General features: G+C 35.3%; 1 protein-coding gene and 1 pseudogene across 10 annotated transcripts in view; both read left to right on the top strand.

Moving 5' to 3' along the window:
- Positions 1-26,106, top strand: part of LCORL (ligand dependent nuclear receptor corepressor like) — a 163,411-nt gene that overhangs the window by 74,608 nt on the left and 62,697 nt on the right. The window lies entirely within an intron of this gene.
- Positions 23,830-24,055, top strand: LOC113924199 (annotated as a pseudogene).

The following is a 26,106-nucleotide window of genomic DNA, read 5'->3' as shown; positions in this document are numbered from 1 at the left end:
GGATTAGATTTTGTCTCTCAGCCTGAGGGAGCCTGAGGTCTAATAGTCCTAAAAGTTGGTAAAAAGTCATATATTTACTGGTAATGACTGTAAGCCAAAGAATAGTTTCCTTTATATTTGGTTCAGATTCATACTACTGTTTCTTCATAAAATTTACCAGACAAAACAACTTATTAGCATAGCTTTGAATTAAACTAAACAGGAATTAAGTTATAAAAGATTGGAAATCACTATGCCATATATTGTGCAAGGTTTATTTTCCAAGGTATAGGTGATCATAGTTTTCTCTTACAAATTAAGATTAATACATTTATTCTGGACAAATCAGAGATCCATCAGTGTCCATAATTTTGTATTAACTAGTAATATGTAGTAGATTTTCAGAGTATTTACTTCCAAGATTGGTTTTCAGTTACTGTGTACTTGGACTTAATCTTATTCTATTTGTTATTCCACAACTGCAGTTAAACTGTGTTCTAAAAATTTATTAATTTGATTGGAACTCTGAGTAATATTTTTTCTTGGAAATGTTAAGTAGTAATTCTCAAGTATAGAGAAGACCATAATGGTAATTAAAGGTTAGTATACCTCTTTATAGTACCATTTTAGCCACATGCTGCCATTGTTGATAATTTGTTTTCTGAAAATTGAATTCTAAATTTGGAAAAATAACACATTTTACTCTTCTCTCCAGATGATTCTTTGATTCCTTCTTACCTTCTATCTCTTCTCTCCTATCCCCACCAAAGTAACAGTATATAATATTTAGCTCCATTAATGGGTAAAGTACATAATAGCCAGGTACCTGTATAATATCACTTTAAGCTGATATAAATTAAGATACAGGAATAGATTGTTTTTTATAAATCAGGGCTACTTCATTTGTTCTCTACAAAACTGTATATTATGTCAGCTTGAATGCCAGGGGGTGGATAGACATAGTTGCTTGGTGGGTAATTAACATGTTTTCACCCTCTGCTTTTTAGAAAGACATAATACTTGTTTTCTGTCCCAGTTTGAGGAGAAAATGAATTTTAAAATGCCTTGATGCCACATTTAGTGAATGCTTTTATTCTATGGAGAAAGACAATTTACTAATGAGATACTTGCTCACAGTAGTCAAGAGGTGTCAAATGGATGTGCTATATAGTTGTCAAATGTGAGTTGGAATTTGGTTTTTAAATAGCTTAATGTAGCACCTTTTTTATTTACCCATAATGTTGAATTACTGTTGCTCCATAATTTTTCAGATCTGCATTCCTAGATTTCCATGATTATTTACTTACTTATGGGATGATATAATTTACATCTGAATTTAGCTGTCTCTAACACATCTTTTTTTTTAAAAGTCAATTATATTATTCAGTGAATAAATACAGTCTCAAAGCATGTATCATCAACATCAAAACCAAGCATTATGAATAGTACAATACATCTTGTAATTCTTATAAAGGATCTCTGGTGCCATCTACTGCATAGTTTGTTAGTGGAAGAAAAGTATGTGGCATCAAGTAGGTGTTTTGGTTAATCTGATTTTTTTTTAATTAATAGACTTTTTTAGAGCAGTTTTATGTTTACAGAAAAATTGAGCAGAAATATGTTCTCATATTCTCCTCCACTCAGTTTCCCCTGTTATCATCTTTTATTGTGGCACATTTATTACAATTTGATAATCAATATTGATATATTATTATTAAATAAAGCTCATAGTTTATATTAGGTTCACTCTGTGTGTGTTGTAAAGTTGTGCGGGTCTTGCTAAATGTATAATTTTATGTATCCACCATTATAGTGTCATACACAATGGTTTCATTGCCCCTAAAATCCCCTGTACTCCACCCCATGCCCCCAGCCTGTGTCAGACACTGATCTTTTTACTGTCTCCATAGTTTTGTCTTTTCCAGAATGCCGTATAGTTGGAATCATATAGTACGTAGTCTTTTTAGATAAACTTTCTGGATTTCTTTCACTTAGCAATATGCATGTAAGGTTCCTCTATGTCTTTTTGTAGCGTGATAGCTCATTTCATTTTATTATTGAATAATATTCCATGCTATTGATGTACCAGTTTGTCTACCCCTTCACCTGTTGAAGGACATTTTGGTTCCAGGTTTTTAGCAATTATAAATAAAGGTGTTATTAAAATTAACAGGTTTATATATGGATGTAAGTTTTCAACTCATTTGTATAAATACCCAGGACTGTAATTCCTAGAGTTTATGGTAAAACTGTTTAGCTTTGTAAGAAACTGCCAGACTGTCTACCAATGTGGCTGTACCATTATGTATTGAGAATTCCTGTTGCACCATATCCTCACTAGCATTTGTTGTAAGTGTTTTTGGTAGATTGTATCTTTTAGGAAATTGGTCTGTTTCATGTAAGTTACCATATTTCTGGGTACAGAGTTGTTCATAATATTCCTTTATTACCCTTTTAATGTCTATGAGATAAATAACAATGGCAGTTTTTTTATTTTGGTATTTTTAATTTGTGTTTTCCCTCTCTATCTTGGTATACTGGCTAGGGGTTATCAATTTTATTGATCTTTTCAAAAAACCAGTTGATTTTAACTTTTAAAAAGGCATAAATATAAACTGAACTCTTTTAGTCTGAAATTTCTCTGATATCATCTACTTGAAGGGCCTTTTTAAGGAAGAAAAAATTCTGAAAGCATACTATGGATTCTTTTCCTTAATCTGATTTTTAGTTTAATTGTTGCTGTAAATTTTTAGACCTTGTTTAGCATTGGAACATAGAGACATAGCAGAAATGTAGCAGAGTTGCTTTTTATCAGGGTGAGTAACTGCCCCAAGGAGAGTTTTCCTGTAAGGATTTAGCCATCTTTACCCTTTCCTATGAGATTCAACAATGAATCTCCAGGAATTGTCATGAGATCATGACAACGTTGAAAAACCATTAGCTCTTTTGCTTATTATTCTACATTTAGTTAGACTTTTCAAATTTTCCCACAGGGTTAGGGCTGCTCATAGTGGTCCCACAGGAAGTTGAAATGTCTCACTATATCATTAAACTTCAATTATTGAAGGATTTCAGTATAGATATCAAAAGTCATTTTAGTATATTTATATTGTCTGAAAAGATAATTCTGAATCTTTAAATGAGTTATGTCTTTTAAAAATAAGGCATATGAATAATTTGGTTTTTAAATGAATTGTTAGTTTAAAAGTATTTATTTTGTAAAAAAGTTTATTTTGAAAATATATAATTAGTTACAAATGACCTTTGATATGAATGGAAATTTATAGGCAAGGGAGATCTGATTTCTTGTTTCTAGAAATAGAGAAGACTAGAAATATGAAATTCTCATTAAGAAACAATGAAAAATGTTAGATTGGGGCGCCTGGGTGGCTCAGTTGGTTAAGCGACTGCCTTCGGCTCAGGTCATGATCCTGGAGTCCCGGGATCGAGTCCCGCATCGGGCTCCCTGCTCAGCAGGGAGTCTGCTTCTCCCTCTGACCCTCTTCCCTCTCGTGCTCTCTATCTCTCATTCTCTCTCTCTCAAATAAATAAAAAAATCTTTAAAAAAAAAAAAAGAAAAATGTTAGATTGAAAAACAAAGTTTAAAATAAATAGGAAATAACCTATATCTATATCCAAAGGAGAAAATCTCCTCTAGTAATTTTTAGCCAGTGACTGTTTGACACAGGCTTTAAGAATCTAAATTCATACTAATTCATAATTCTAGAATTTAATTTAAAATCATTTGGGTTGGAAACAACTCAAGTGTCCTTGGACAGATGAATGGATAAGTAAAATGTGGTGTATACATATAATAGAATTTTTTTCAGCCCAAAAAGGAAGCAATTTCTGACATATGGTACAACATGGAAGAACCTTGAGGACATTACACTAAGTAAAATAAGCCAGTCACAAAAAGACATATACTGTATGCTTCTGCTTATATGAGGTACTTGGAGTAGTCAAAATCAGAGAGACAGAAAATAGAATTGTGGTTGTCAGAGGTGAAGGGGAATAAGGAGAGGTTATTTAATGGGTATGGAATTTCAGTTTTAAAGATGAAAAGAGGTATGGAGATGGATGGTGGTGATAGTTGAGCAACATTATGAATGTATATAATACCACTGACCTGTACACTTAAAATGGTTAAGATGGTAAATTTTATGTTAACATGTATTTTACCATGATAAAAAAATTTCTTTTAAATCATCGTGGTTTGGTAGCTCCTCCGGGCACCTAGAAGGACCAAAGGCACGGACTCTGTAAGAACATATCCAAAACTTAAATCTCAAAACAGTCTCAAATATGAAGTTCTTTTAAAAATGAACACATTCCCCCCAAAATTAGATAAATTATAAAATACACATGCAAACAAGGCACTGTTTGCAGTAATTGGCAAAAACAATAAAAATAGGACCCCGCCTTCAAAGACTGTGGATTTTGTCATTAAAAGATAAGAATATATAAGGAGTATATTTTAAATCTTTTAAATAGAAATACAAAGTTAAAAATTAAAAACATGAGTGGGCGCCTGAGTGGCTCAGTTGGTTAAGCGACTGCCTTCGGCTCAGGTCATGATCCTGGAGTCCCGGGATCGAGTCCCGCATCGGACTCCCTGCTCAGCGGGGAGTCTGCTCCCTCGGCCCCTCCCCCTCTCATGCTCTCTCTCTATCTCATTCTCTCTCTCAAATGAATGAAATCTTTAAAAAAAAAATTAAAAACATGAGTAAAAGCTAGAGACTGTCAAAAACTAACATGTATAAAAAAATAACCAAATACTGTCTAAAAATGAAAGAGAAAATAATGGAAATTAAAAACTTTAAATAGCTGATTATAAATATTGAGGGTAATTGATAATTGGGAAGATCTGAAGAAGCCACAAAGAAATGCAGCAAAGACATGAAAAATGTGAAAGATGCTAAGAGACATGGAGGATATAGTGAAATGAGCTATCATATGTCTAATCAGAGTTTCAAGTGCAGATTATAAATAGACTTTAATAGGGTCAATATTCAAAGAGATACTGCCTGAGAATTTTTTAGAATTTATGAAAGATAGGATCATTATATTCAGGGATGTTAGTGTTACCTCAGAGGATGAAAGAAAATAAATTCACATCAGACTTAGTTAAAGAAGACTGGGAGGAGGAAAAAAAAAGACCAAGAGAAAGAGAAAATCTTGAAAACAGCCAGAAGTAAAGGACTGATTACTTACAGTCAAACAATAGACTAACAGTTGACTTCTAAGCAAAATGGACACCTGCAAAAGAAAAATGACTATCAACTTAAGATTTTATATTCTGGTTAAAGGTCTTTCAAGGAACAGATTTATTTGCAGATTACAAAGAAAACAGAGGCTTTACCTCCAGTAGACTTCCCCTTTAAAAAAAAACAAAACAAAAAAATCTTTGAGGTTTATACCTGAGGAAGAAACAAAATAATCCTGGAAAGAAAGTCTTGAGATACAAGGAGAAGTGAAAATAAAAATTGATTATCATTGGGGTAAATCTAAAGAAAAACTGATTGCATAATACAATAAAAGTAATATCTACTTGTGGGATTAAAGACTCTAATACCTGACAATAAGAACATGTAAGCCTAGAGTGGTATGACTAGAAGTAAAGCATTGTACAGTGCTTTTAATAGGGCATATGTATTAATTGGACTTTAATCTTTGATAAGGAAAAATATGCATGTGAAAATTTCTGGGCCAAGTAATAGATCAAACTAGTAGAAAAGGGGAAATCATATGAAAAAATAATTTCAAAAGAAAAACTGGAATGTATAAGAGCAAAAAAATAGGAGTAAATGGAAATATCAGTTATCTAAGTAGAGTATGAACTCTCCAATTAAAACATGATCAGATAGACTAAAAATTCAAATCTATATGTTTTACCTAAAAGACTCCTTGAAAAGGTAAAATCCTGGGAAGAAATATATGCCGGTGAAAGCCTGACCAGATACATGTAACAACATATTAACATCAAATGTAATGACTTTATAAAGTCAAAGAGAAGTATTAAAAATTAATAGGATTTTAATATCATGATAAAAAGTACTTTTAACCAGGGAGCCATGACCATTATGAATAGGTATACCAGAATATCATAGCTTGAAAATATGAAGCAGAAGTTATTAAAAGTATAAGCAGAACATTGTAGGGGGAGGGTTTGTCTTGGTTTCATCAAATAGACTTAATGAGAAGAAAGAATATTTGAACAACATAGTTTGCAAGTTTGAGCTAATAGACATATATAGATCCCTGAACCCAACCATCATCAAGTTGGTAAACATTGTAAACATTTTTTTCACGTGTACTTGAAATTTTATAAAAATTGACTGTATTCTGTGCATTCAGTTATCAAGTAAAAACTGATAGATCATATTCCTTGATACAGTTCAATGAAGATGGTGATCAGTAACAAAAAGATAACTTTAAATAAATAAATATATGGAAATTTAAAGGCGTTTCTAAGTAATTCAGAGGATAAAGAAGAACTAATAGTTATTAGAATATATTTAGCACTGGATGATATTAAAAAAATTTTAAGCCAGAGGAATGTTGAAAAAGAAAAGCAAAGCTGGCAGCATCACAATTCCGGACTTCCAGCTCTATTACAAAGCTGTCATCATCAAGACAGTATGGTCCTGGCACAAAAACAGACACATAGATCAGTGGAACAGAATAGAGAGCCCAGAAATGGACCCTCAACTCTATGGTCAACTAATCTTTGACAAAGCAGGAAAGAATGTCCAATGAAACATTCTTTTGTCTTTTGTCTCTTCAACAAATGGTGTTGGGAAAATTGGACAGCTACATGCAGAAGAATGAAATTGGACCATTTCCTTACACCACACACAAAAATAGACTCCAAATGGTTGAAAGACTTAAATGTGAGACAGGAGTCCATCAAAATCCTAAAGGAGAACACAGGGAGCAACCTCTTCGACCTCAGCCGCAGCAGCTGCTTCCTAGAAACGTCGCCAAAGGCAAGGGAAGCAAGGGCAAAAATGAACTATTGGGATTTCATCAAGATAAAAAGCTTTTGCACAGCAAAAGAAACAGTCAACAAAACCAAAAGACAACCGACAGAATGGGAGAAGATATTTGCAAATGATGACATATCAGATAAAGGGCTAGTATCCAAAATCTATAAAGAACTGATCAAACTCAACACCCAAAGAACAAATAATCCAATCAAGAAATGGGCAGAAGACATGAATAGACATTTTTCCAAAGAAGACATCCAAATGGCCAACAGACACATGAAAAAGTGCTCAACATTGCTCGGCATCAGGGAAATCCAAATCAAAACCTCACTGAGATACCACCTCACACCAGTCAGAATGGCTAAAATTAAGAAGTCAGGAAACGACAGATGTTGGCGGGGATGCGGAGAAAGGGGAACCCTCCTACACTGTTGGTGGGAATGCAAGCTGGTGCAACCCCTCTGGAAAACGGTATGGAGGTTCCTCAAACAGTTGAAAATAGAGCTACCATACAATCCAGCAATTGCGCTACTGCGTATTTACCCCAAAGATACAAATGTAGTGATCCTAAGGGGTACGTGCACCCCGATGTTTATAGCAGCAATGTCCACAATAGCCAAACTGTGGAAAGAGCCAAGATGTCCATCGACAGATGAATGGATAAAGAAGATGTGGTATATATAGACAATGGAATATTATGCAGCCATCAAAAGGAATGAGATCTTGCCATTTGCAACGACGTGGATGGAACTGGAGGGTGTTATGCTGAGTGAAATAAGTCAATCAGAGAAAGATATGTATCATATGACTTCACTGATACGAGGAATTCTTAATCTCAGGAAACAAACTGAGGGTTGCTGGAATGGGGGTGGGGTGGGAGGGATGGGGTGGCTGGGTGATAGACATTGGGGAGGGTATGTGCTATGGTGAGTGCTGTGAATTGTGCAAGAATGTTGAATCACAGATCTGTACCTCTGAAACAAATAACGCAATATATGTTAAGAAAAAAAAAGATAGCAGGAGGGGAAGAATGAAGGGGGGGGAGATCGGAGGGGGAGACGAACAATGAGAGGTGATGGACTCTGAAAAACAAACTGAGGGTTTTAGAGGGGAGGGGGGTGCGGGGATGGCTTAGCCTGGTGATGGGTATTAAAGAGGGCACCTTCTGCGTGGAGCACTGGGTGTTATACACAATGAATCATGGAACACTACATCGAAAACTAATGATGTATGGTGATTAACAACAATAAAAAAATTTAAAGAGAAAAAACATCTTAAAACTTATTGGACCAGCTTATTTGGTAAAAAGAAATTTATAAACTTATATTCTTACATTAGAAAGGGAAGGAAATTTAATGAGTGAACCATAAATCTAACTGAAGGAGTTGAAAAAGGTAACCCTAAATAATGGTTGGAGAAAGACAAAGATATGAACGAAATTAATGAAATAGAACACAAAGGTAAAATAAAGATGGGGGCACCTGGGTGGCACATTTGGTTGAGCATCCGACTCTTGGTTTCCACTGAGGTCCTGATGTCAGGGTCGAGAGATGAGCCCTGTGTTGGGCTCCATGCTCAGCGCAGTCTGCTTCAAATTCTCTCTCTTCCCTCTGCCCCTCTCACCCATGCTCTCTCTCTCTAAAATAAATCTTTAAAAAAAAATAAAATGGAGAAGATAGACAAGATTAAAAGATCAATTTTTTGAAAAGGCTTTAAAATGTCACAGTCTGCCAATATCTGAAATTTTATGTGCTAAAATTTTAGGAATTTAATGCTTCAAAGGTTTTGCTCATTTTTTAAGCTTTTGATTTAGAGAAACTACCCAAATTACTGTGTTTGATTTTTCTTCTCCTGATAGGGATTGTTAGAAAATAACTGTATTATATAAAAATTAAATAATTAGGCTAGTGCTTTCTGAGGACCATGTAATAGGTATTGGATACATGCTCTGTATGTATTAGTTCATTTAATCCTTGAAGCAACTCCTTCAGATGTTATTAGTAGAATCACTTTGCAGGTAAACAAATTATGGCTTATGAAGTTACTTCCCCGAAGTTACAAAGCCTATAGTCAACACAGCTGAAATTTGATTCCAGGTATATCTGACCACAAGGATGTACTTCCAACCATTCTTCTATATTGCCTTCCAGTGTACTGTTTATTATGGGATAGAGATATATTAGGTTTTCATAGGATGGTGGTTCTCCAGTGTGATACATGGAACCCTGGGGACCCTGAGACTCATTCAGGGAATCTGCAAGGTCCAAACTGTTTTTTAAAAATATAATTCTAAGATGTTATTTGCCACTTTTGCTATGTTGACATTTGCACTGATGGTACAAAAGCAACACTGGTTAAAATTGCTGACACCTTAGCATGAATCAAGTCAGTGGCGATAAATTATACCTAGTAGTGTTCTTCAGCACTACACACGTTGTAGTTAAAAAGGACCATTATATAAGAATACCCTTGATGAAGGAATAAATTTTTTTTTAATTTGTGAAATTTTAACCCTGGGATTAGACATTTAAAATATTCTGTACAATTAAACATAATTAAATGTGAGTACTCAAAATATTTCTGTTACATACCAAATCATATTGGTTGTCTTGACTTGAGGACTTTGTCTTGAGGACAAAAGACTTTGTTAAAGGTTATAACTCATAGATAGGACATTATTAATATCTATGTACCAAATAAGATAGCAACCACCTTCATAAAGCAAAAGCTTACAGAAAATTCAGAGGAAAGAACAAACACATAGGAGTATTAACATGTCACTTTGAGTCCAAGATAAGTGAAATGAATTTAAAATAAGTAAAGATATAGAGAACTTAATAGTAAGGGATAGTTTATGGGTATATATTGAACTCTTTCCTCAGGTAATTTAAATACACTTTCTTCTCAAGTGTACAGGGAACATTCACCAAAAAATTGATATACTAAGTCAAAAAGAATCCTAAAAAGTTCCATAAACTAGAAACAACACATAAAAACATTTTTTCAATCATAATACAGTAAAGGTAGAAATGTAAATGACAAAAAATTCAAAGTCCTGTCTACCTGCAATGTAAACATTCTTTGAAATGACTTTAAGGTGAAAGGGAGGAAAACAAAATTGCTGATTCTATTTTCTACTACTTAGATGAAATGGATAATTAAATAAGAAAATCCCGTTTACCAGAATTCTTATCTCAGAAGAGATAGACTTCTTTGAGAAGAGATAGAAAGCTTAAACAAGACTTTTTTTTTTTTAAGTAGGAAAAAGTATCAAAAAGCTCAACAAAACACCAGCCCAGAAAATTTAAAAGTTATATTTTACTAAACATAAGGTTAGCCAGTTTTAATGCCAAAAAGTGTCCTAATTATTTTAACATGAGTATGAAACTGATCTAGATAAAAATCTCATATAGTTAACACATACGCAACTACAGAACAGTCTCCTATCAGTACAAAATGTCAGAGTTCTGTGCTACAGTAAGAAAATAAAATGTCAAACAGAATCCTGTGCTACAGTAAGAAAATGATTGACATCATGGTCAAATGAGGTTTGTTCCAGTAATGCAAGAATGGTTCTGTTTTAGGATATCCATTAATATAATTCACCTGTTAATCTAAGGAGGAACAAAAAAGTTCATTGATGCTGAAAAGACCTTTGGCAAAATTCAATATGTGTTCATGATAAAAATAATAAAAAAGGAATTGATGCATATTTCTTTAATAAAACACATATACCCTATTTTTAAATATAGCATAACATTTAATGTGGAAAGACTGGCAGCATTCCCATTAAAATTGGAACAAGACAAGATTGTTCTCAGTCCCCACTATTTAACATTGTGTTAAAGGTTCGGACATTTAGACGAGAGGACTGCTTTAGAGTCATACAAATTGGAAAAGAAAAAAATACAACTAGTTCTCTTTGCAAATGATAATAGAAAACCAAGAGCATTGATAATAATACCAACCCAAACAGTAAAAGAATTCAGCACAGTGTCAAGATACATAAAATGAACAATCAATGACTTTCGTATACATATAATCAGATGATATACTAGCTATTTACAATAGCAAAAAAACCGCACAGTATTTTGGAATAAACATACAAATAATTTCAGTTTTCCCTAAATATATAAATTCCATATGATCCCTTAAAGTTCTCCTTCCCCCTCCGCCCCCCCTTTTCCTTGGAGCTAATATATGGAATACAAATATGAAGAATGGATTTTTTTAAAGTGCTGGTACTGGGTCTTCCAGGTATTAAAACCTCTATAATTAAAATTGTAGTACTGTCACCCAAATGGACAAGCAGCCATTGAGAAATCAACCTAGATACCCAGGGAAATTCTCATATGATGGCGTTACAAATAGTGGGGAAAATGATGGACTGTTTAATAAGTGGTCTTAGGACAACTGGAAAATCAGTTGGAGAAAGATAAAATTAGATCTATACCTCATGTGTACTTGAATAAATTTCAAATTGGATGAGAGATTTAAATACAAAATAATGTAACCATGTACATACTGGAAGAAAGTATCAGTGAATTCTGTTGAAACCCAGATGTAGGGCAAAGGCTTTCTCTGTTATTTAAAGTCTGGATGAAATAAAATAAAATATTGACTACATTTAAGAGGCATTAATATCAAAAAAGAAAAAATAATTTGCGAAGGAAGAAAACTCCGTAGTCAAAGTTGGGAGACAAAAGACAAACTGGGAGGACATATTTGTGAGGTGTATCACAAAGAGTTAATCTCTCTTATGTAAGTTTTTTAAATTAAGAGGGGGGAAAAGATCAGTCACCCAATAAAAAAAATTGACAAAAGGCATGAACAGACTATTACACACAGAAAAATAAGACATTCAAATGGCCCTTGAACTGCAAATTAAAACAACAGTGAGTTACCATTTCTCATTTATTAGATTGGGCAAAATTCAAAAGCCTTACAGCACTCTGTTTGGATACCTATGAAATAATCACTTACATCCATTGTTGTGAGAAGTACAAAATAATACACTTCCTACAAGGAGTATAAGGCAATATCTATTAAAACGACATAGGTATTTACCCTTTGATCCAGTAATGTCACTTTTTGGAATTTACCTGAAGGTACTTGTTTAACAACATGCACAAAATTATTCATTTCAGCATTACTTATAATAGCAAAATATTAGAAATCACTTGACATGCCCATTCATAGGAGACGTGTTGACTATTTTGTGGTAGAAACATAGTGGACAGACAGACATGGAACTAGAGAATGAAGAATGAAGAACATCTCTGTGAACTGATGAGAATGATTAAAGTTCCCTGGGGGGGTGTGTGTGTGTATTTTTTTTTTTTTAAGATTTATTTTTTGAGAGAGAGAGCAGGGGGAAGGGCCGAGGGAAAGGGAGAGGGTGTCTCAGGCAGACACCCCACTGAGTGGAGCTGGATGTGGGGCTTGATCGCAAGACCCTTAGATCATGGCATGAGCTGAAATCAAGAGTCAGACGTTTAACCAGCAGAGCCACCCAGGCGCCCCCTGGGTATATATTTTTAAGTGGAAAAAACAAGAGGAAAAATTATACTGCATATTGTCTATACTATGTTCACTTTTAAGAAAGAAGAGGGAAGAATATATGAATCTGTTTACTTTTACACAAAAACACAAAAGGATAAACTAGAAACTAATGAGATTGGTTACTTTGGGAGTGGTGGAAAATAAGTGAAACTTAATTTGAGTCTATAGTTTTGATTTTTGAAAAATGTTAATTTTTTACTATTTGGAGGGGGTGTGCAAAGGGAGAGGGGGAGGGAGAGCGAGAATCTTAAGCATTTTTAAAAAAATAAATCAGCAAGGATGGGGCAGTGAACCCTGTGATTGAGTACAAACAACAAAAAAACAAATAAACCTAACTGTATCATATGGATACTACAGAACACAGAAAAAAATTAAATAACCTATTACTTTGTACTCTCAGTGGGACATATTTTAAGGATTAATATTTTTCAGCAGCAGTATTCATGTAGTAATTCTGAGAGTTTTTTTCTGTTGGACAAGGGAATAAATATATGGAATGGGGGAAGAAAAATAACTGCTATGTTAATAGAGGTATCTATGAATTCATGATTTAAATATATACATATATATGCATATAGATATACACACACACACACATATATATAAAATGCTTACATATATGGTATTTATTAGCTTTGCCTACTGTTAAGATTCTAGAAGCAGTGACACCGTAGTAGCAATGACCACACTTAACATCTAGATCTTGATGTCTCAATAGTCCTCCCTACCACAAAAAGGAAAAATACGATATTTGCAGTATTGGTTGATTCTAAATCAGAGACAGGAAAAGTAGAAGGTGGACATGGACTATCTTCTTATATGCTAAAAAATAAGGAAGTCCCCACAAACAGGAGATACATCAAAAGGATACAAGGACCAACTTGAAGGGGTTTCCACTGGCTAAATTTGGAACAGTTTGTACATTAAAATGAATAACGATGGCATGGACAATAATATTGGATAACAAGAAACGATCCGTGAGTCCATAGTGATAACAAAAGACAAGGGTTTTCACAGAAGGGAAGTCACTATTTTAAAGAATGCTACATAAAAATAGAGAATGAATAATGGAATTACAAAATTACCATTTTGCTATCACTAGTGTAACAATTGATTCTGGCAGGAATCATCAATCATGCTAAAACTATTGAGGAATGTTGAATGTTGGCGAACAGGATAATCCCATTAAAGTATTACTCCATGGATTACTAATTACAAAGGAGAAAAGGTAACTTCACAATGGAGAGATTTGTTGGGTGTCATCTTAAAGCAAGTGATAGATGCATCACTGATGATGAGGGAGCAGGCAGCTAGCTGAAGACAAAGCATAAGCTGACACCCTGCAAACCCCCCCACCCCCCAGCCCCCGGTGGGATACCTGTGACATTCATCCAGGAACCTCCCAACTGTCTTCATATTAATGCCTTGCTAGAAGGAAAAACCACCTTAACCTGACAATGGCATCTGGTATCCTGGGAGTCTTCTTGAACATATGAAAATCCTTTTGAAAACCTCCCTTTTCATTACCTCCTTCAACTCCCAAGTATATAATCAGCCACCCCCTCAACCCCGGTGCAGCAGCTCTTTCTGCCTACTGGTCCAGTCCCCGTGCTTTAATAAAACCACCATTTCGCACCAAGAATTCTTTCTTGGTCATCGGCTCCAGATATCCCGCCACCAAACTTCACCTATATTCCAAAACCCCATTAACTGATACTGGGACCAACTGATACTCCAAGGAGGCATATCACCTATGGTACTATTCCTATAAAAAATGATTAATCTGAACCTGAATGATGAGGAATGTAACCCAAATTGTGGAACATGCTAGAAACTAAATGGCATGAAAGAAAAAAGAACTGAAGACACATGACAGTCAAATACAACATGTGATTCTTTATTGCATCCTGAAATTGGGGAGAAAAAAGGCTGTAAAGGACATAATTGGGAAAGTTGGGGGCATTATTGTTTGTGTTAAATTTCTTGAAAGGGATGATGGCATTATAGTTATATGTGGTAATGTTCTTTATTACCCAAGTATTTCATGTTAAGAATTCATGACATCTGCAAATGCTTCACCCCTAAATAACTTGTGTATATGTAAAGCAAATGATACAAAATGTCAACGGTTGTTGAATCTATAGAGGTAAAGTTTTGTGGAAGTACACTGTACTCTTCTTTAAATTTTTCTATAGATTGAAATGTTTAGAAGTAAAATACTTGACAAAAAATAAAAGGCAAGGGCAAAAACTGTGTACCATAAATGGTTCTATAGGACTTTACTTCCCTTTTTATTTTTCCTTATATCATTATCTGTACTAATATGATTCTTGACATTAAATGATACCATTGTACATCAGAGTTCTTGTTCTATAAAGTGCTAAACCGGTGTTAATTGTTGTTAATATAGCTGTCATACATGGAGAGAAGGGAAATGGGGATGGGAGAAGATTATAAAATGCCACTATCATGACCTTTAAAACATTTTATTGGATTAATGACATATATTCCACATTGATGATCTCATAATTGAGACAACCCAATCAGTATTCTTAGAATGATTTCAAGAGCCACTATTCCTCTTTGGTAAACAATGGCATTATATGCTAGCTATCCTTGTGGGAGAATACTAAACAAAGGTGTGAATACAAGGAAGTTGGAATCAGTCTGTTCCCAGTGATTCACATCTCTTTATATGCAAAATATATTCATCTTTGCCCAAGGCCTTCAAAAGTCTTACTGTTATTACAGTATTATCTCACAATACTAATTTAGTTCCAGGTGCAAACAAGGTTCTTTGGGTGCTGCTCTTTAAGCACGGCACTTCAAGTACAGTTCATCTTGATCTGTAGACCTTTAAAAATAAAAAGACAAGCTACCTTCCCACACACACCCCACAGAGTGGTGGGACAGGCGTAGGATAACCACTGTAAACACTCCTATTCAGAATTGGGGAAAGGGGTGCACACAGAGGTCACTATTCATAGCAAATCTGAAATCCAGCTGGGCAGAAGTTGAGAATTCTTTGATTAGATCTCAAGGTCTAAGAATAATTCCTTATGGCTCTTGGATCTGTCATGTTCTGCTGAGTTAGCCCTCCTTTCTGTTTTTTTTTTTTTAATTGAGATGTAATTCACGTACTATGAAATTAACTTTTTAAAAAGTATACAATTTAGTGGGTTTTAGTATACTCATGCACCAAGTTTTACAACCATCACTGCTGTCTGAGTCCAGAACATTTTCATCATCCTAAAAAAGAAACCCATTACCAGATTAACACTCATTCCTCATCCTTTCCTATCCTCCCCCAGGATCTGGCAACCACTAAATCTATTCTGTCTCTATAAATTGCCTGTTTTAGACATTTCATATAAATGGAATCATACAATGTACAGCCTTCATTTAGCATATTATTTTCAAAGTTCATCCTTATAGTATGTGTCACTTCTTCGTTCCTTTTTATGATTGAATAATACTCTGTTGTATGTATCTTTACATTCACCAATTCATGTTCATTTGGGTTGTTTCTACTTTTTGTCTGTTATGAATAATGCTACCATGAACACTCATGTACTCATTTTTGCTTGGACATATGTTTTCAGTTTTGGGGGGTATATACCTTGGAGTGGAGTTTGCTTCATCATATGTTTACATTTTGGAAAAACTGCCATTGTGTTTTCCAAAGTGGCTACAGCATTTTGCATTCTCATGAGCAGTGTTTGAGGGTTCAGATTTCTGCATATCCTCATGAGCACTTTATCTGCATTTTTTATTATAATGCTCCTTTTGGGTATGAAATGATATCTCCTTGTGGTTTTGATTTACATTTCCCTCATGAGCAATGATGTTAAGCATCTTTTTCATGTGTTTATTGGCTATTAGTAACATTCTTTGGAAAAATATCTACTCAAATCATTTGCCATTTTTTATTTGGGCATTTGTTTTTTTATTGATTTATAACAAGAGTTCTTTATATACTGTGGACACTGGACTTTTATCAGATGATCTATAAATATTAACACCCATTGTGTGGACTTTTTGCTTCTTGATAGTGTCCTTTGAAGTACAAAGGTTTTTAATTTTGATCAAATCCAGTATATCTATTTTTTTCTTTTGTTGCTTGTGCTTTTGGTGTCATGTGTAACGAATTGTTGCCTCAATCCAAGGTTATGAAGATTTACATATATGTTTTCTTCTAAAGTTTTTAAGGTTTTAGCTCCTCTGTTTAGGTCTTTGATCCATTTTCAGTTAATTATTATATATTGTATGAGGTAGAGATCTAGCTTCATTTTGTATGTAAATATCCAGTTGTCCCAGCACCTTTGTTGAAAAGACTATTCTTTCCCCCCATTGAATGGTCTAGGTACTCATATCAAAAATAAATTGACTTCAAATATAAGGGTTTATTTTGGGGCTCAGTTCTATTACATTCATCTATATGTCTAACTTTATGCCAGTAACACCTTGTCTTGATTATTGCACTTTATAGTAATTTTCAAAATCAGGACATGCTAACACTTCAATTTAGTTCTTCTTTTTCAAGATTTTTTTGGGGGCTATTCTGGGTTCCTTGCATTTCCATATGAAGTTTAGATCAAGCTGCCAATTTCTACAAAAATGCTAGCTGGGATTTTGACGGGGATTGTGTTCAACCTCTTTGGGGAGTATTAACCATCTTAACAATATTACATCTTGCAGTTCATGAACACAGGATGTATTTCTACTAATTTAGGTTGTTTTTAAGTTTCATCATTTTTAGCATACAAAACTTCTACTTCCTTTGTTAACTTCTGTGTTTTATTCTTTGTGGTCCTGTTGTAAATGGAATTATTTTCTTATGTCATTTTGGAATTGTTTAGTGCCATTGTATAGAAATAAAATTGATATTTGTTTATTGATATGATTTTCTGTAGCCTTGCTAAACTTAATCATTAGCTCTAAAATTTTGTGTTTGTATTCCTTAGAAATTTCTATACATAAGATTGTTATGGATCACTATATTGTACACATGAAAATAATATAACTGTATGTTAACTATAGTGGAATTAAAGTAAAAATATTTTTTAAAGATTATGTTATGTACAAACAGAGCTTTACTTCTATCTTTCCAATCTAAATGCCTTTAATTTATTTTTCTTGCCTAATTGCCCTGCCTAGAACCTCTAAGTATATGTTGGATAGAAGTGGTGAGAGCATATATTCTTGTCTTGTTCCTGATCTTAGGTGGAAAGCTTTCTGTCTTTCACCATTAAATGTGATGTTACCTGTGAATTTTTCATTGGCACCCTTTCTTAAATTGAGGTAGTTTTCTTCTATTCCTAACTTGTTCAGTGTTTTTAGCATGAAAGCTTACTGGATTTTCTCAAGTGCTTTTCTACATCTGTGGAGATTTGGCTCTTATCTCTTATTAATGTTTTATTACAATGACTGATTCATTTTTATATGTTGAGCTGACCTTGCATTCTTAGGATAAATTCTTGGTGTATAGTTCTTTTTATGTGTTGCTGGATTCTGTTCGATAGTATTTTATTTAGGATTTTTGTGTCTCTTCATAATGGATAGTTTTCAACCCCCATTTGGCGTGGTAATTTTCTTTTTATGTGATTTCCTTCTCTAGTTTGATATAAGGCTAATATTGCTGTCATAGAATGAATTGGGAAGTGTTCCTTCCTCATCTCTTTCTTAGAAAATTTGAAGGATTTGGCATTAATTTTTTTAATGTCTAATCTATTCACTGGTAAATCTGTCCCTGGGCTTTCTTTGTGGCAAGATTTTTAGTTATTATTTCAATGTTTTTATTTATTATAGGTCTATTTACATTTTCTATTAAATCTTTGAGTCACTTTGGTAGTTTGTCTTTCTAGAATTTAGCCATTTCATCTAGGATTGTAATTTGTTTTTTTCTTTTTACAAATTTTATTATTTTTTAATTCTAATATAGTTAACATACAGTGTTACATGAGTTAGGATATCTAATTTGTTGGTGTATAATTTTTTATAGTATTTTCTGATTCTGTTTTGTGTTTCTTTAAGGTTAGTGGTGATGTCTCTTCATTCCTTTTTTTAGCAACTTAAATCTTCTCTAGTTTTCTTTTCTTGGTCAGTCTAGCTAAAGGCTTGAGAATTTGTTGATCTTTTCAAAGAACCAACTTTTAGTTTCATTGATCTTCTCTGTTGTTTTTCTATTCTATATTTTTTTCTGCTCCCTTTTATTTATTTCCTCCTTTTTGCTTGTTTTGGGTTTAGTTTTCAGTTCCTTTTCTCTCAAGGCAGGTAGGCTAATGGGTTGTTGGTTTGAATTTCTTTAAAAAATATATATATGTGTTTACAGCTACAAATTGCCCCTAAGCACTGTTTTAGCTGCATCTCATACCCTTTGGTATGTTGTATTCTCTTTTTCATTAAACTTTAAGTATGTCCGGGGCACCTGGGTGGCTCAGTTGGTTAAGCGACTGCCTTCGGCTCAGGTCATGATCCTGGAGTCCCGGGATTGAGTCCCACATCGGGCTCCCTGCTCAGCGGGGAGTCTGCTTCTCCCTCTGACCCTCTTCCCTCTCGCGCTCTCTATCTCTCATTCTCTCTCTCTCAAATAAATAAAATCTTAAAAAAGAAAAGTGTAAAAAAAAAAAAAAAAACTTTAAGTATGTCCTAATGTTCTTTGTGACCCAATCTTTTACTTATTAGATGTTTAGGAATATGTTTTTTATTTTTATTTTTACATTTGTATATTTCCCATATTTCCTTTTGTTACTTGTTTTATTCCTTTGATTTTGGAGAACATACCTTTTATGTTTTTAATCTTTTTGTTTTGTGGCCTGACATTTGGTCTGTCTTAGAGATTTTCTACATGCATTTTTTATTATTAACATATAATATATTACTGGTTTCGGGGGTACAGGTCTGTGATTCATCAGTCTTACACAATTCACAGCACTCACCATAGCACATACCCTCCCCAATGTCCATCACCCAGCCACCCCATCCTTCCCACCCCCCACCACTCCAGCAACCCTCAGTTTGTTTCCTGAGATTAAGAGTCTCTTGTGGTTTGTCTCCCTCTCCGATTTCTTCTTGTTTCATTTTTCCCTCCCTTCCTCTATGATCCTGTCTTGTTTCTCAAATTCCACATATGAGTGAGATCATATGATAATTGTCTTTCTCTGATTGACTTATTTCACTTAGCATAATACCCTTTAGTTCCATCCACATCGTTGCAAATGGCAAGATTTCATTTTTTGATGTCTGCATAATATTCCATTGTTTATATATACCACATTTTCTTTATCCATTCATCTGTCGGTGGACATCTGGGCTCTTTCCATAGTTTGGCTATTGTGGACATTGCTGCTATAAACGTTGGGGTGCAGGTGCCCCTTTGGATTGCTACATTTGTATCTTTGGGGTAAATACCCAATAGTGCAATTGCTGGGTCATAGGGTTCTACATCCATTTGACAAAAGTATGTATTCTGCAGTTTTGGGATGGAGTGCTGCATATGTTTGTTAGATAGAGTTAATTTAGTGTTGTTGAAGTCTTCTATTTGTTGATCTTCTTTCTGGATTTTCTATCCACTATTGAAAGTGGCTTAGGGGTACCTGGGTGGCTCAGTTAAGTGTCTGACTCTTGATTTTGGCTCAGGTCATGATCTTGGGATCCTGGATTGATCCCTGCATAGGGCTCTGTGCTCAGTGTAGAGTCTAGTTGGGATTTTCTCTCTCCCTCTCCCACTCCCCTGCTCATGTGCACTCTCTAAATAAATAAATAAAGTCCTTTTTTTTTAAATGTGGTTTATTGAATAGTTTCCAACTGTTAATATTGAATGTTTTATTTCTCCTTTAATTCTGTTATTTCTTCATGTATTTTTGGGCTCTGTTCTTAGGTACATATATGTTTATAATTATTAAAACTTCTTAAGAGATTGAACTTTATTATTATAAAGTGACCTTCTCTGTTTTTATTGACAATTTTTTTCTTAAAGTAGATTTTTGCCTGATATTAGTAGAATCACCCCAGCTTCCTTTTGGTTATGTTTTCATAATGTCTTTTTTTCCCTTCATCCTGTTTCTTTCAACATATTTGGATCTTTGAATTTAAAGTGTCTCTTTTGAGGGAAGTACATAGCATTGAATTTGAAGTGTCTCTTTTGAGGGAAGTACATAGCAATACAAGCCTTTCTCAAGAAACAAGAAAGGTCTCAAGTACACAACCTAACCTTACAACTAAAGGAGCTGGAGAAAGAACAGCAAATAAAGCCTAAACCCAGCAGGAGATGAGAATTAATAAAGATTAGAGCAGAAATCAATGATATAGAACCAAAAGAACAGAACAGATCAATGAAACTAGGAGCTGGTTCTTTGAAAGAATTAATTAGATTGATAAACCCCTGGCCAGACTTATCAAAAAGAAAAAAGAAAGGACCCCCCAAAAAAATGAATGAACGAGGGGAGATCACAACCAACACCTAAGAAATACAAACAAATATAAGAACATATTATGAGCAACTGTATGCCAATAAATTAGGCAGTCTGGAAGAAACGGATGCATTCCTAGAGACATATAAACTACCAAAACTGAAACAGGAAGAAATAGAAAATCTGAACATACCCATAACCAGCAAGGAAATTGAAGCAGTCATCAGAAATCTCCCAACAAACAAGAGCCCAGGAATGGATGGCTTCCCAGGGGAATTCTACCAAACATTTAAATAAGAATTAATACCTATTCTTCTGAAGCTGTTTAAAAAAATCGAAGTAGAAGGAAAGCTTCTAGACTCTTTCTGTGAGGCCAGCATTACCTTGATTCCAAAACCAGACAAAGACCCCACCAAAAAGGAGAATTACAGACCAATATCCCTGATGAACATGGATGCAAAAATTCTCATCAAGATACTAGCCAGTGGGATCCAACACTACATTAAAAGGATTATATACCACGACCAAGTGGAATTTATTCCTGGGATGCAAGGTGGTTCAGCATTCACAAATCAATCAACATGATATATCACATCAATAAAAGAAAGGACAAGAACCATATGATCCTCTCAATAGATGCAGGAAAAGCATTTGACAAAGTAAAACATCCTTTCTTGATTAAAACCTTGCACAGTGTAGGGATAGAAGGAACATACCTCAATTATCATAAAAGTCACATACGAAAAGCCCACAGCAAATACCATTCTGAACCGAGAAAAACCGAGAGCTTCTCCCCTAAGGTCAGGAACACAACAGGGATACCCACTCTCACCACTGTTGTTCAACATAATACTAGAAGTCCTAGCCTCCGCAGTCAGACAACAAAAAGAAAGGCATCCAAATTGGCAAAGAAGAAGTCAGACTCTCTCTTCAGAGATGGCATGATACTCTATGTGGAAAACCCAAAAGACTCCACGCCAAAATTGCTAGAACTCATACAGGAATTCAAAGTGGCAGGATATAAAATCAATGCACAGAAATCAGCTGCATTTCTATACACTAACAATGAGACAGAAGAAAGAGAAATTAAGGAATCGATCCCATTTACAATTGCACCCCAAACCATAAGATACCTGGGAGTAAACCTAACCAAAGAGGTAAAGGATCTGTACTCTGAAAACTATATAACACTCATGAAAGAAATTGAGGAAGACACAAAGAAATGGAAAAATGTTCCATGCTCATGGATTGGAAGAACAAATATTGTTAAAATGTCTATGATACCTAGAGCTATCTATACATTCAATGCAACCCCTATCAAAATATCAGCAATTTTTTTCACAGAGGTGGAACAAATAATCCTAAAATTTGTATGGGACCCGAAGAATCCCTGAATAGCCAAATGAATATTGAAAAAGAAAATCAAAGCTGGTAGCATCACAATGCCAGACTTCAACATCTATTGCAAAGGTTTATTCATCAGGGCACTTGGGTGGCTCAGTCAGTTAAACATCTGCCTTTGGTTCAAGGCATGATCCCGGGATCCTGGGATTGAGCCTCACATCGGGCTCCTTGCTTGGCGAGAAGCCTGCTTCTCCCTCTCCCTCTGTCTGCTGCTCCCCCTGCTTGTGCTCTCTCTCTCTCTCTCTCTGTCAAATATAATCTTAAAAAACAACAACAACAACAAAGCTTTCATCATCAAGACAGTATGGTACTGGCACAAAAACAGACACATAGATAAATGGAACAAAATAGAGAACCCGGAAATGGACCTTCAAACTCTATGGTCAACTGATCCTCAACAAAGCAGGAAAGAATATCCAATCGAAAAAAGACCGTCTTTTCGACAAATGGTGTTTGGAAAACTGGACAGCCACATGAAGAAGAATGAAACTGGACCATTTTCTTATACTATACACAAAAATAGACTCAAAATGAATGAAAGATGTAATTTGTGAGACAGGAATCCATCCAAATCCTAGAGCAGAACACAGGCAGCAACCTTTTTGACTTTGGCCGCAGCAACTTCTTGCTAGACATATCTCCAAAAGCAAGGGAAACAAAGGCAAGAATGAGCTATTGGGATTTCATCAAGATAAAAAGCTTTTGCACAGCAAAGGAAACAGTCGACCAAACCAAAAGATAGCTGACGGGATGGGAGAAGGTATTTGTAAATGTCTTATTAGATAAAGGGCTAGTATCCAAAATCTATAAAGAAGTTACCAAATTCAACACCCAAAGAACAAATAATCCAATCAAAAATGGGCAGAAGACATGAACAGACATTTCTTCAAAGAAGACATCCAAATGGCCAACAGACACATGAAAAAGTGCTCCACATCACTGGGCATCAGGGAAATCCAAATCAAAATCTCAATGAGATACCACCTCACACCAGTCAGAATGGCTAAAATTACAAGTCAGGAAATGACAGATGTTGGCAGGGATGCGGAGAAAGGGGAACCCTCCTACACTGTTGGTGGGAATGCAAGCTGGTGCAACCACTCTGGAAAACGGTATGGAGGTTCCTCAAAAAGTTGAAAATAGAGCTACCCAATGATCCAGCAACTGCACTACTGGGTATTTACCAGAAATGTAGGGACACCTGCACCCCAATGTTTACAGCAGCAATGTCCACAATAGCCAAACTATGGAAAGAGCCCAGATGTCCATCAACAGATGAATGGATAAAGAAGATGTGGTATATATATACAATGAAATGTTATGCAGCCATCAAAAAATGAACTCTTGCCATTTGCAACAACGTGGATGGAACTAGAGGGTATTATGCTAAGTGAAATAAGTCAGTCAGAGAAGGAAGTATCATATGATCTCACTGATATGTGGAATTTAAGAAACAAGACAGAAGTCCTCTTCAGGCGGCAGCCATGGTGGGTCAAGAGGACCTGGTGCAGCGAGATTCACCAGGACTGGGCAAACCCGGAATATATTGAGGTCATCAACAGCAGCATCAAGAAAATTGAGGAATTTATCAGTTCGTTCGATACGTCTTGTCGTTCAGTACTTGCAACACTAAATGAGAAATTGACAGCCCTTGAATGGAGAATAGAGTACTTTCAAGCACAGGTGACAAAAGGTGAGACCCTCACCTAGAACTATGCCATGCTGCTGCTGGGAAGTTGCTTTCTGGAACACAGGCCAACGTGGGAAAGGCCCCAGCAGCCTCAGCTCCTTCCTCTTTCCTTAAAGAGCAACAGGGCTTATTCTTGTTTCTCTTTTCAAAATCATGGCCTTTGGGCTCTACCATGTACATTGGTGTGTGATGTGGCATGTGGAAGGATGTCCAGGGGAGCCATTGGAACGAACATTAGGCATTTTACCTTTTAAGTAACATTTTGTAGAACTGTTTGTCAGTGTATTTGAGGCACTCAGTGCCAAACTCCTGGGACTCTTTGTTAAGGTCCTCCCCACCTCTCTTTCTTTCTCATACTTTCCTTACATCTCTGATTGCCTCTAGATTGATTCTATAAACAGTCTTTGTCTCCTTTCCATCTTTGGTGGCGGGTGGGAGGCAGTCCTGGCTGAGACACTTATGCCCTGGCAAGGTGGCCACCAGAGAATGTTGTTGCTAACTCACCAGGTTCTTGTCCTTTTGGGGAGGTCATGGCCAGACCCCTACTTGGCTTGAAGGGATATTTTCAGTATTTTCTTTCTGTCACTTGGGGTATCTTTGCCTCTCATATTTCGCTAATAAACTCCTCAACTTTATCTGACTGCTGTGATTGTGGTGGGGAGAGCAGCTAGAGATGGGGCTCACTCATTCCACAGAAATCAGATGTGTGGGATTATTATTCTAACATAAAACTTTCAAGATGTATCTCTTTGATCAAAGCCTAGATGGCTTACCAGCTGGGAATCCCCCCACCCCTCGCTGTGTTTGGACTTTGAGCTAATTCATCCTGGGAATCATTTGGTCATTCAGCAGACATTTATCAAGTACTTGCTATGTAGGCACATTATGTTCCAATAAAAGATAAGCATTGGGAAAAAAAAAAAACAAGAGCATAGGGGAAGGGAGGGGAAAAATAAAACAAGACAAAATCAGAGAGGGGAGACAAACCATAAGAGATTCTCTTATGGTTTGATCCTGTATGTCTCCATTTCATTTTCTCTCCTCTGTGCTGTTTTTATCTTCCATGTTACATCTTTATACATTGCCCACTGAGAGAAATTTATAATTACTGCTTTATCACTTCTGAATTAGATATGAAAAAAGTTACAAACAAAAAATACATTTATAATTTACTAAAATACATTTATACTGTATTTTACCTATATAGTTACTGTACTGATGCTTATTATTTCTTTGCGTGGATCTGAGTTACTGTCCAGTGTCCTTTTATTAAGTCAGGCCTGCTTGAAGCAAGTTTTCTGTTTTTGTTTATTTGAGAATATCTAAATTTCTCCTGTGTTTTCAAAGGATACTTTTTCTGAATATGAAATTCTTGGTTGACACTCTTTTTTCTTTCAGTTCCTTGAATATGTCATCTCACTGCCTTCTGGCCGTTATGGGTTCTGGTGTGATATTGGCTGTTAATCTCATTGAGGATCTTGCATGTGATGAATTGAGTTTTTTTCCTTGCTGCTTTTAGGACTTGCTCTTTGTCTTTGGTTTCTGACCATTTGATTAGAATGCATCTAAATGTGGTTCTCTTTGAGTTTATCCTACTTGGAGTTTGTTGTGCTTCTAGGATATGTAGGTAATGGTTTTTCACCAAATTTGAGACATTGTCATTTCTTCAGTTACCCTTTGTGCTTCTTTCTCTCCTCTCCTTCTGGGACTGCCATTGTGAATGTTGGTACACTTGATGGTATTCCATTGGTTTCTGAGACTGTTTATTTTTCTTTCTTTTTTTCTTTATTCCTCCCCTCCTGTGCGCTCCTGTCACCTACCTGCCTGCCTGCCTTCCTTCCTTCCCTCCTTCCTGCTCTCCTTTCCTTCTTTTCTCTCTTTCCTCAGAATGGGTAATCTCAATGGGCCTATTTTCAAATTCACTGATTCTCTTTTATGCCAGTTCAAATATATTGTTGTATCCATCCTAGTGAATTTTGTATTTTAATTAGTGTATTTTTCAACTCTAGAATTTCTAGCTGTTTCTTTTTAAAAACTTTATTTTTTATTTGCTGAGATACTCTCCTGATAC

Source organism: Zalophus californianus, chromosome 2, assembly GCF_009762305.2.
Source record: "Zalophus californianus isolate mZalCal1 chromosome 2, mZalCal1.pri.v2, whole genome shotgun sequence".
Taxonomy (NCBI): domain Eukaryota; kingdom Metazoa; phylum Chordata; class Mammalia; order Carnivora; family Otariidae; genus Zalophus; species Zalophus californianus.
Note: the sequence above shows the minus strand (reverse complement) of the source record. Positions and strands in the feature narration are given on the sequence as shown.